The sequence below is a fragment of the Ursus maritimus genome, unplaced genomic scaffold (assembly GCF_017311325.1).
Source record: "Ursus maritimus isolate PB19 unplaced genomic scaffold, ASM1731132v1 scaffold_12, whole genome shotgun sequence".
Taxonomy (NCBI): domain Eukaryota; kingdom Metazoa; phylum Chordata; class Mammalia; order Carnivora; family Ursidae; genus Ursus; species Ursus maritimus.
The window spans coordinates 45,558,051-45,570,266 of NW_024423564.1; the positions used below are offsets into that span (position 1 = coordinate 45,558,051).

Genomic DNA, 12,216 nt, shown 5'->3' on the forward strand with positions numbered 1-12,216 from the left:
AATGAACAGTTTCTGTCAGAGCCCAGAATAGAATCTATGTCTCTGGATTCTTAGTCAAGGTTATTTTCATTTTAGTATACTGGATAATCACAAATCAATAGACAAAAAGCATTTGAGGAAATATCACAAGAGAAATATCTTCATTTAAATGTGTAAGGCTTTTATTCCATCGTCATTCACATGTTAATAGGCCAGCATGAACTGCTAAGGTAATCAAGAGAGAATGAAATTATACAAATTACGGGGTTGCGAGCTCTAATTTCAAAATGCAGTTCAGAATCAAGGATTTGGCAGTTAGAATTAAATTTTAACTGATGAGGGACCTACAAACCCAAGACTTTAAGTTACTTGTACAAGATCACATAGCTAGGTGACATGAAAGGATATACCATTTTTAAGGGCTTCTCATGGTTCCGCCACAGTGCGCATGCTCCTAAAGAGATTACGTCAACTTTAGGAAGTTGGGGATAATCATCCTCAAAACAAGACTTTTCACAGCCACTCTTCACAGAATCACCACTTTGTGTCAGGTTGAAATATTTGAACTCTCTAGCTTTGACTTGTACCCTGGAAGTAACAGTGTTCCTTTTAATGAATAGGATCCCACATCTTTCCAGTAAGTGAAATTTGACTTTGTTTTGTAGTTTTGGTGGAAACAGCTCTAACAAGGCTAGTGTGATGAAATTGCTTTTAAAGAAATCAGAAAGACACCCTTTATGTAGGTGTAGAAAGAGTACAATTTCCACATCCTTTTTATCTGCTAATGGTTTCTTTAATATCACTTATCCTTAAGCGTCTTTCAGTTTCCTCATTTATGCAGGAGGTCTAATGATACTTCCATCACATGCTAAGTATTGCTATTAATGTGAGAAAAAAATCAATATAACAGCAGTATACACTTATATAGTATGCATTATGGCCCCTATAATATTGCTGAAGCATGAGTGGGCTCTTGACTGCCAATACTTCCCTCCTTAGAGCAGCTACGGGATCGTAAAACCAGGATATGAGCACTGAATTTGTGGCAGGACTCTCCGCGAGGTCTAAGGGAGACAAGGACTCGCTTGGGATACCCCTGCTTTTATCTCAAGGTCCTTATACATCAGTTCAGCCAATCCTGCAAATCTCAGGGCCTCAGTTACCCTCACCTCGTTGTCTGCTTTCCAAAATCGAATAATAAAAATCCCTAGCTATTGTGAGACTCAAAAAAGATAATAAGCGTAAATGCGCTTTAAAAAGTATAAGGTGATACGCAAATATACGGCTGATTCTTAATCATCTTTCCAGGGATTTAAATCTGATATGGCAATATAATTTTTGTAAGAATGAAGCACATAATCTCCATCTTCATATAATTTAAGATGAATATTTTGGACTGAACTCTCCTGCTTTGCAGTGCTTATTATGCATATTCTTCTTTTTTAAGTGCTTGGATACATTTTGGTTTAATTAAATAGCGTGAATGTTGGTTAGTGAAGTTATTAGAATAATGATAATGGATAACATCATGAAGCTGAAAGAAGACAGATTGGGTTTATAAGTTAAACTGTGCATGGATTTATTTTTCTGATCCTGCCATACAGAGCAAATGAGTAAAATTAGCATAAATATTAACTGTTATCCAATGAATAGCTAGACATGGCTGATATATTTATAAATGCTTCCAATAATTTCAAATTATAATTTGTTAATGATCTGTATTCAAATGCAGAGCCCTGTGGAGTTTCTGCTTTAAGTAACATGTCTGATAATTCTATTAAATTTCTTCCATTTACATGTTTATATTTGAAAGCCACATTATAAATTTCATTGATCTGTCTATATTTTACCTAAAAAATAGCCACATTTTGCCGTACTCTCGTCTTTTGCTGTATCACAAAAGAAAATGTGGCTCAAAATAGTGGTCACCAAATAAACAGTAGAGAGTGTTAGAAACGAATCCAGATATACTCCCTGTCGGTACTAGAAATAATGGCTAGTTTTTGTACATGTGCGATTTGTTTAGATTTTTTCTTAACCAGTACTTTTGTGAATTTTTGCTGACTCATTCATGGTCTATATCAGTTTTAAAAATAAATTTAAAAATGTCTGGTCGCAGGATGATAGCCCCACAGAGCTTCTCCCTAATCCACAAAAAAAAATTAGGTTGTGGGTTCAAGGATACCACAAACATGGTCTGAACTAACTGGAGGTGTCTCTCTACTTGCTAGTTCAAACCACTTAGCGTACCTTCTGCAAAAACATCTTTCTTGAGAAGTTTCTGGATATATTAGCTTCCTTAGAGTTTACCTATGCTGATGATTTCTTTCTTTTTGTATTTTCTATTCTGTATTTAGGAATTAATTTCAAATTCATGTAAAAATTGGTAGAGAAATAATACAAACTCTGTCCTACATCCTTCACTCGGTTTTGTCCATCATTTTTCCCATTTGCTTCAACATTTGCTGTGTGTAGAGTATGTGGAAATTTATATATTTTTTCATTGCATCATTTGAGAACAATCTGCATATATCGTGCCCTTTTCTTCCTAATTATGTCAGTGTGCATTTCTGAAGAATAAGGACATTCTTTTATATATAACCACAGTGCCTTTTTCAGCTTGTTTGCATTTAACATAGGTATCATACTTTTGCCCCATTACTATTCATATGCCAATTTTGTCAATTGATGGAACAGCGTCCTCTATAGTTTTTCCCCCGCCCCCGTCTCGTACAACATCTAAGTATCCTATATGGTTGTCACATCACTTTCCTCGTCTTTATTCTAGGGTCTAATTCCTTGGTCTTTCTTGTCATTTCCAAACATTGATATTTTCAACAATGCGTATGCCACCCCCACTTTTCTTAATAGAATGTTTCTCATTTGGGGTTTGACTCATGTTTCCTCATGATTAGCTTCTGGTTATGCCCATCTGGGACTAAATAAGTGAAGTTGTAGACCTCTCAGGGGATGATACCCAGAGGCACAGGATATCCGTCTGTCCCCCATTTGTGATGTTAATTTTGATTACCTAATCAAGGTGTCTGGTTTCTGCATTGTATAGCTCCTTTTGTTTTTTCCTTTCCCATGCTACCAATAAGCAATAGGGAGAGATTTTAAAAACATTAAATGCAAATGTCTGTTACTTGTTAACCTTCCCTCAGATTTTGCATTATCAGTGATTCTTTTGTGAACTAATCTTTACTCTGATGATTGCAAAGTGATGATTTTTCTAGCTTGAGCAATCCTACTTTTACCAGTTAGCACGAGGCATTCTGGTATAAACAACAACCTTTCTTTCTTTCTTTCTTTCTTTCTTTCTTTCTTTCTTTCTTTCTTTTTCTTTCTTTCTCTTTCTATATTTATTGTGGCACAAGCTCATGGATTCCCAACTTTTTAAACCTGTCTATAATTCATATTGTCTTTAGTTATTTTGATGCTCAAATTTGTTCTTATTTGGTGAGTAGAAGTCACTTGATTCTGATTCCTGTGTCCTTGTGATATGATCCCATTGGTTTTTTTTGTTGTTGTTGTTGTTTTAGCCTTTCGTACTTTCTGGCATGACAAAATATGCCAGCTTCATCTTGTATTTTAGCTGCCCTATCTCTGGAATCAACCATTTTACATTACTTCAGTGATTGGATACTGTTTACTTGCGGTTATGATAATCATACATTGGTTTAAAATATATAACTCTGTCGATCTACTTTATAGTAAAATTATCAGAAACTCAGACATCTAGACTACTTTCTATGATATCCTGTTAATGAAAAGAACTTAAATAATTTTATGCAAAGGATTAATCCTATTTTGTTTGTTTTATCTAACAGCAATCCTGGAAATAGGGCCTGTGACCTACAGAGGGTGATTTTAGAATTAGTAGTAAAAAATATTTATAGCAAGCAAAATATAAGGAGGCAGTTTTTCTATCCTGAGAATTTAGATAAGTTCATACATCTGTATTTACAAAAGATACTACTCTTTTACCTAATCTATGACTGATTTCATATATACTTAGAAAATTTTCAAGGTTATCTCAAAATTCATACTATAAGGTACATGATTCCCTTCATTCCTACCGGTAATTTCTTTTTTTTTTTTTTTGGCCTTTTTTTTTTTTTTTGGCCTTTTTTTTTTTTTTTGGCCTTTTTTTTTTTTTTTGGCCTTTTTTTTTTTTTTTGGCCTTTTTTTTTTTTTTTGGCCTGTTCTATTTTATTTTTTTTAATAATAATTTTTTTTTCATTATATTATGTTAGTCACCATACAGTACATCCCTAGTTTTTGATGTAAACCTACCGGTAATTTCTTAGGCATTAGATGGTGCCAGTGTAGTACAGCGATTAAGATTATGAACTTTATATCAGTCAGAATTTGGTGTGAGACCCAGAGATTCATCTTATAAACTGTAAGATCTTAGACAAAATTGTTAACTTCTTTAAATTTTAAATATAAAATAGTGATACTAATTGTCCCCATTTCAGAATTGTTATGAGTATTAAATGGAATAGTATAGAGCTTTGAACAGAATCCATGACTTACAGTAAATATCCCGTAATAGTAGCTATTAATTTACTACTGATATGTATTTAAAATTTTGATCAAATGGAATCTCAAACCTTGTTTCTAAAATTGAAGGGCTTACTTGCAACTCTTGAATGCAATTCATAGCTGCTCTCAAATGAGGGTATCATAAAGCTAAAAGCAACTTAAAACTTCTAGAGAACATTGACAAATTTATACAAGGCATCTGATTTTGAATATCTTTATATTCAAAATAAAGTTCTTAATCATATATCATTGCATTAATAAATCTAAACCAGTCAGGGAAAAAAATAGGAAAATCTAACCGATAAGTTTTAAAATAATAGATTACAAAAAAAATTACCAAAAAAAATACAAAATATAATAATAATAGATTAGAGACAGATAACAAATATGGAGGCATTTTGAAAGCCTCTATGAAATTTCCACTTATTATTCATTGCTGCTTGTCTTAATCTTTGCTTTCTAGTTCATTTTTATACCTTGATAATCTGGAATCCCCAGACATGTTCTCACTCTACTCTGCTGGTGTTTATCAGCTGGCAAAGATATTCTTTTGGATCGGGAGCTAAAATATGATCATAAACACTGGGTTGTATGTCTTAAACCCCTTTTTGTCTAATTTACATAGGCTTAGTTCTGTTTGATGGAATATATCACCCTAATTATCCATAGAAGTTAAGGCTCTTGCCTAACTCAAAATAAAGACTGTTCAGTTATGTCCCTTTGTGCTGGTATGTTCTGGATTCCATTCATCCCTTCCCATTTGTAGTTCCTTATTCCATTAAATATCCCCTCTCTCCCTGCATCTTCAACCTCTTTCCCTCTATTGACTCCATCCTGTCCACAAACTCAAATTATTCTTTTCTGACATCAATCCCTTGACACTTTTGTTTGTATCAACAATTATTGAGCCTTTTTAAAGGAGACCACAAACAAGTGGTCAGAGATATAGGAATAAAACCAAAAAACATGATTTCAAAGAGACCAAAAGAGGAAAAGTTTTTCTGGAACGGTGAGTGGTAAACAATGTCAGTCAGGTCAAGTAAGATAAGACCCAAGCAGTTACTTTTAGGTTAGGTAGTTTGGTGACCATTGTGGCAATTCAGTGACATAATGGACCAGAAACCCAGTTGTGGAGAATTAAACAGCAAATAAGTGACGAATTTTGACATTGCAATAAAACTATGCATTCAGTTAGTCAAAGCAGAAATTTGGTTTCTCTACTTTTATGCATGTTATTTCTTCTATTAGGAATATTTTTTCTCCCTTGATACTAATGACAAACTCCTACTCATCTTTCAACTTTTTACAAAATTGTTCCTGAGCAACCCAGGAACAAGTGGGTGCTTCTTCTTCCATAGTTGCATAGCCCCTTGTACCACCATTTGTGTGGACCTAATTCTCTAAATTGTAGTCCTTGGTCATATTTGTCTATGGCCTCAGGGAACAGGGAATTCCTTCTGCCCAGAAACTGTTCATCTTTGTAATCCTTGGCTTAGCATAGGGCCTGGTACAAAGTAGGGTGGCCATAAATATTGCAGACTTAATGGATGCTGCCATCTGTCCTTGCTTCCCACATAGTTAGAACTAGAAATTAAAATTTAAAGTGATAACAGGGTAATGACACAAGGAAGTATTTCTTTTCTTATATCCCCCCACGCCTTCCCCCTGATATAGAGACACACATACCCTTAAATATAAATCAGCCTTTTGTTTTCCTTATAGTCTTAGTATGGCTGCACCTTTATGATATTGTGATTTACCATAAGAAATATATATTTGGCCTTTGTCCCACTTCTTGCACAGAGCTCCTAAAACCCTTGGAATTTCCTGTGATGAAACCAGCAAAGGTATCTTTTGTTATGTTCAAGAGGCGACTTTGGAGACACACCAAAGGATGGGACTGGAGTTGCCAGGAGAACCAACCATGAGAACACAGAGTTGGAATTTTTAATCTCACCCACCCAGACCACTGGGGAAGATAGAGGGGCTAGAGGTTGAATCATCCACCAATGGCCAGTGAATCAATCAATTGTGTGTATGTAATGAAGCCTCCATAAAGCCCCAAAAAGACAGAGTTCAGAGAGCTTCTGTGTTGGTAAACAAGTAGAGATTTGGGGAGAGTGGCACACTCTGAGAGGGCATTGAAGCTCCTCACCCTTTCCTCATACTTTGCCCCATCCATCTCTTCCATCCGGCTGTTCCTGAGTTATAGCCTTTTAAAATAAATCGGTAATCTAGTAAGTAAAATATTTCTCTGAGTTCTCTGAGCTGTTCTAGCAAATTAATTGAACCCAAGGAGGGGATTGTTAGAACCTCTAATCTATAGCCAGTTGATCACAAGCATAGGTGACAACCTAGACTTGCTCCTGGCATCTGAAATAAGGGAGGAGGGCAGTCTTGTGGAACTGAGCTTTTAACCAGTGCAATCCGATGCTATCTCTATGTAGTGTCAGAACTGAGTTGAATTGTAGGACACCCAGCTGGTGTTGGACAGTTGCTTATTGATATGGGAAACTCCCCCACCACATTAATTGGGTTCTGAATCTTAACCACATTAACATATAAAGAGCAGCTTGCATGAAAGTAACTTTAGCTGGCAGGGTTCCACTAATATTTATCCATTACTGTCTATATACAAAGTGGAATGTACTTGCACATACATGTCCCATTTAAGCCTCAAAACTAAACTGTGAAGTGGATATTATTATCCTCATTGTATAAATTAACATGGCACTCAAGAGTATTTACATAAATTACCCCAAACAAACATGATTTTTTTTTTTTAACTTTTTACTTTGAAAATGTTATAAGCTCATAGGAAGTTACAAAGTTAGTAGAGAGAGCTTCCATGTATCTTTCACCCAATTTCTCTAATTGGTTGGTTACATCATATGTAACTGTAATCTGACACCAAAACAAATGGACATTAGTGCAATATATGCATATGGTTCTATATCATTTTTTAAAGATTTTGTTTATTTATTTTTGCGAGAGAGAGAGAAAGAGAGAACGAGCAGGGGGAGGGGAAGGGGAAGAGAGAGAAGCAGAGTCCCCACTGAACAGGGACCCCGATGCGGGACCCAATCCCAGGACCCTGGAATCATGACCTGAGACTAAGGCAGCTGCTTAACTGACTAAGCCACCGAGGTTTCTGGTTCTATATCATTTTATCGTATGAGTTGATTCATGGAGCCACCACCACAATCAAGGTACAGAACTGTTCCCTCAGCACAAAGATTTATCTTATGCTAACCCTTTGAACTCACATCTACTCCTTCTCCATCTACCATCCCTAATCCCTGACAATCTGTTTCTAATCTCTTCTTCTCTATAATACTGTCATTAAAAGAATATATGTAAATAGAATTATCCAATGAGTGAGCGTCTGACATTGGCCTTTTTACTCAACATAATACTCGTGAGATTTATCCAAGTTTTAGCATCTATCAATACTTTGTTCCTTTTTATTGCTGAGTCATACCTAGTAATATGAATATACCACAATTTGTTTAACCATAAACATATTATAGCATATTTTCATTGTTTTTAATTTTTGGCTATAACAAATAAAGCTACTGTAAACAATTCTCTTTCTTTTTCCTTTCTATTCTTTTACTTTTATTATATTTTGTTATATTATATTTTAAGTGAGTTGTTTGTAGACAGCTTATAGATAAGACACTTTTAAAAAAAATCTACTCTGACAATCTCTATATTTTGCTTGGTGTATTTAGACCATTACATTTATTTTAATTATTGATTTGTTAGGGCTTATGCTAGCATCTTATTTTTGTTGTTGTTTTCTATTTGTTCCTTCTAGTTTTCTCTGTTTTCTTTTTCCTGCCTTTCTATAGGTTACTTGCGCATTTTTTTGAATTACCCTTTGTTTTATCTGTAGTATTTTTGACTGTGTTTCTTTACATAGATTTACATCATATAAGCATAACTTATCCTATTCTATAGGAATCCACATTTTACTAGTTCCACTGAAGTAAAGAAACTCTACCTCCATTTGTTCTCCTGCTTTTTTAGTATAATAATCTTGAGGGTTTTTTTCTACATACATGAGAACTACCTCAGATAATGGTATAGTTTTTGTTTCAACTGTGAAATGTGTATTAGAAAACTCAAGAAGGGAAGTATTTTGTATTTATCTATTCTTTTACTCCTACTCTTGTCTATTTAGAAAACTTTGTTCACATTCTTTTGTGGTAGGCCCACTGGAGACAAATTCTTTTACAGTAGTCTTCATCTGAGAATGTCTTGATTTTACCTTTTTTCTTGAGGACGTTTCTGCTTGGGGTGGAATACTGAGTTTAACAAAACATGCATTTATTTAACATTCAAGTAGCCTTAAAATGGTCATAAGGCAATATTTGGAAATCTTGTGGATTAAAGTGTAGAGCCTTTGAAAGCTAAAAAGCAGTGTTTTCCACGCTCCCCATAAGTATTGCTATAGACTGAGCCCAGCTATAAAATAAAAGCATAAACTGTGCATTAAGAGTATAATAGATATTGGCAAATTAAGAGATTTTAAGGATCCTGAGATTGCCAAATGAGAGCCATTTCAGGATGAACAAAGTCAGTATTCGTTAGGTCATGGGTTAGCAACCTAAGGCCTGTGGGCTAGCTGGCTTACTGTTTATTTCTGTAAATGAAGTTTTAATTGTTGTTGTTGTTGGAGCATAGCCATGCTCACAACTTTACATATAGCCCTATGACTGCTTTCTCATACTGTTGGGGTTAATGTAGAGCATGAAATCAGCCATAATAGCTGGCTTGCGAAAATGTTAACACACAGGCCGCTGAACGCAGAGAAGGTTTCGGAGAAGGGCTTAGGCTTTTGGAATGCCGAGGCCTATGTGACCACTCTGCCATGGGAATGCCACGGGGAGTTGCCTTCCCGAAACTTTCCTAGCCCAAACTCTGCCCTGTGATCTAAGAGATGTGGGCATTGTCCCTTAGGCTGTGTTTGGCAGAACTCCTAGACCACGCAGATTAGCGTATCGTATTGTCCCGTAAACAGATCCTCCTAATTTCAGTAAGACCCCTTGTCACACATCACGTGCTTGAGGAACAGTGATAAGGATTTGTGATTATCCTCAAGGACCAATAAAAGCGGGAGCAAAGAAGAGCAAAGGGTCTTCGTCTCTGAGTGTTGACCCCATTGCCTTCTCCTCTCTTTCACAGCAAAGTTTGGAGTAATCTTTCATCGGTTGGTCCAGGGATTGCTGGCTATTCCTGGTATCATACTGCAATATAGAGTTGAGTAGTAGAAACCATACAGCCCACAAAGCCTAAATAACTTACTGTCCATTCCTTTAAGAAAAAGTTTGCTGACCCCTGCCTTAGATTATTTTAAAAGAGGTTTAGTTTTTAAATTTTATTTCCTAGCTGTAAGACATACAGGCTTAGCACATTAAAACTTCTGTAAACTTTAAAGAGAGTTAAATGCAAACTTAAGACAGAAATATTAATTACTAATTATCAGAAAAAATAAAAAACTGTAAAAATTGGAAATTATTAATTAAAATCCATGTATACCATTCAATCTATTGTTTAAAATAATTCTGAAAATAATTTGAGTCGATATAGGTACAAACGAAAAGGTATTACTTTCTATTAGTGCTCTTGATTCTGTTGTCATTTCCCTTTTGTGAAAGTAAGTCTTCTTTGAAACACTTGAGTGCTGGCCCAACACCAGTGGTGAGACGATGAAGAGGCTGTGTGAGTGATCCTTGCAAGCTGGCAGCCTGTCACCCAAACATTGTAATTCTTTAGGAGTCTTTTTTCAGGTTTGCAATCCTGACACTGCACTTTACTCTTTAATGTTAGGAAGAAAAATTTAGTAAAACCAGCAATTTATGCTGATGACATTTCAACAATACCAGATCTTCAGATTACAAGCTGTGGTTCTAGTTCCATTGTAGAGTTGCACTCTATGTGGAGCTTTTGTGAATTTCCATAATGGCTTTACATAATGGATAATTATATAATGAATGAATCTACATAATGATGGCAAGTTAAACTTTTACCATAAGATTGCACACCAATAATTTATATATGCAGTTAAAAGCGCCTCTTTGTTCTGAGAGTTTTCTTTATAATTTTAACTTTCATTTGTTTCCAGAGTCCTCTCTACTTCTGTTTAGTTAGCAGTGGGCTATGAAGAATTACTTGTATTCAGAACTGTTAATGCCTCCTATTTGAATTCAGAAAGCAAGAAAATTTTCATTATTTTAAGATATATATAAAGTTAAACAATGAGTCTGACGATACGATGAATCAATATAAAAAATAATCCACTATTCTCAGAGGAAAGTGCTTACCCCTATAAAACAGAAAACAGGAACCCATCAAGCTTTTCAAAGCATTTTATAAAAGATCTTTTCTTTCTTATGAAACTTGATTTTCTGAAGGAGATGGGCATTAGAAAAAAAAAAAAATATATATATATATATATATACATCTAGATTATGTCTCCTCTTGGTAGACTGAATTTGGGAATGATGGTTTATAGATATGTTTACATATATTTTTAAAATCTATTTTTTTGAAATTTAAGTATAATTAACATACGGTGTTATGTTAGTTTCAGATGTACAATACAGTGATTCAGCAATTCTATACATGACTCAGTGCTCATCATGATAAGTGTACTTTTAATCCCCTTCACCTATTTCACCCATCTGAGTTCCCTACCCACCTCCACTCTGATAACCATCAGTGTGTTCTCTATAGTTAAGAGGCAGTTATTTTGTTTGTCTCTTTGTTTTTCTGTTTGTTTCTTAAATTCCACATAGGAATGAAATGATACAGTATTTGTCTTTCTCTGACTTATTTCACTTAGCATTTTGCCCTCTCGATCCATCCATGTTGAGGCAAATGGCAAGATTGCATCCTGTCAGGCTGTTTATATTTTAGGAATTAGATTTTTCTAGAGTATTTTTTCAGAGTGATTTCAATGTCACATTACATGTACTGGGGAAAGGTATTACATAAATGTTTACATTTAAACAAGTTAGGGGGTTGTTTATAATCTTGTTTATAATCTTAGAAGATGCAGCTTTTAATTTGGTTGTAACCAGCTAATTCATGCTAAGATGAGACTCCATGGATAAAAATTTCACCCATAATATTGAAATAGATCTTATAAGGATCCAGAAAGGTTACCAGTATAAAATAAATGTATAAAATAAGCCCAGCTACCACTTAGGTTAAGTATTATTTACTGAGCACTTGGTATGCCTGGGCACTGTCCTAATATATGTTAGGTTAACATGTGCTAACTAGTTTACATGCAAAGTTTTATAACTTCATGTACCACAATCATGAGGAAAAGAGCATGGTGTTCATTTGAACCCAGGTTGTACTAATCATTTGAACCCCAGTTGTCAGTGAAGATGCAATTTGGTTTAATTTCCCATAACTGTAAGGTCACGTCCATCAAGACTATATTTGTACACAAACAAGCCCTACTGGAACGTAAGTGCTGTTTCTAATGTATTACTAAAGTATATGTAAGAAAAAGAAAATATGTTAATAATGATTTTTTTTTAAATCAAGACCCTGAGTATCTTTGACGGTTATAGACATGAGCATGTGGTTGGCTTGAAATAAATTATTAGAGGAGTTATGATTTCCAGTGTAAAAGAATACTCTATTCATTTTTCTTCACTCAAAATTAAT

At 34.8% G+C, this 12,216-nt stretch overlaps 1 protein-coding gene across 1 annotated transcript in view; it reads left to right on the forward strand.

The window, feature by feature from the left end:
• Positions 1 to 12,216, forward strand: part of NEGR1 (neuronal growth regulator 1) — an 803,476-nt gene that overhangs the window by 468,047 nt on the left and 323,213 nt on the right. The window lies entirely within an intron of this gene.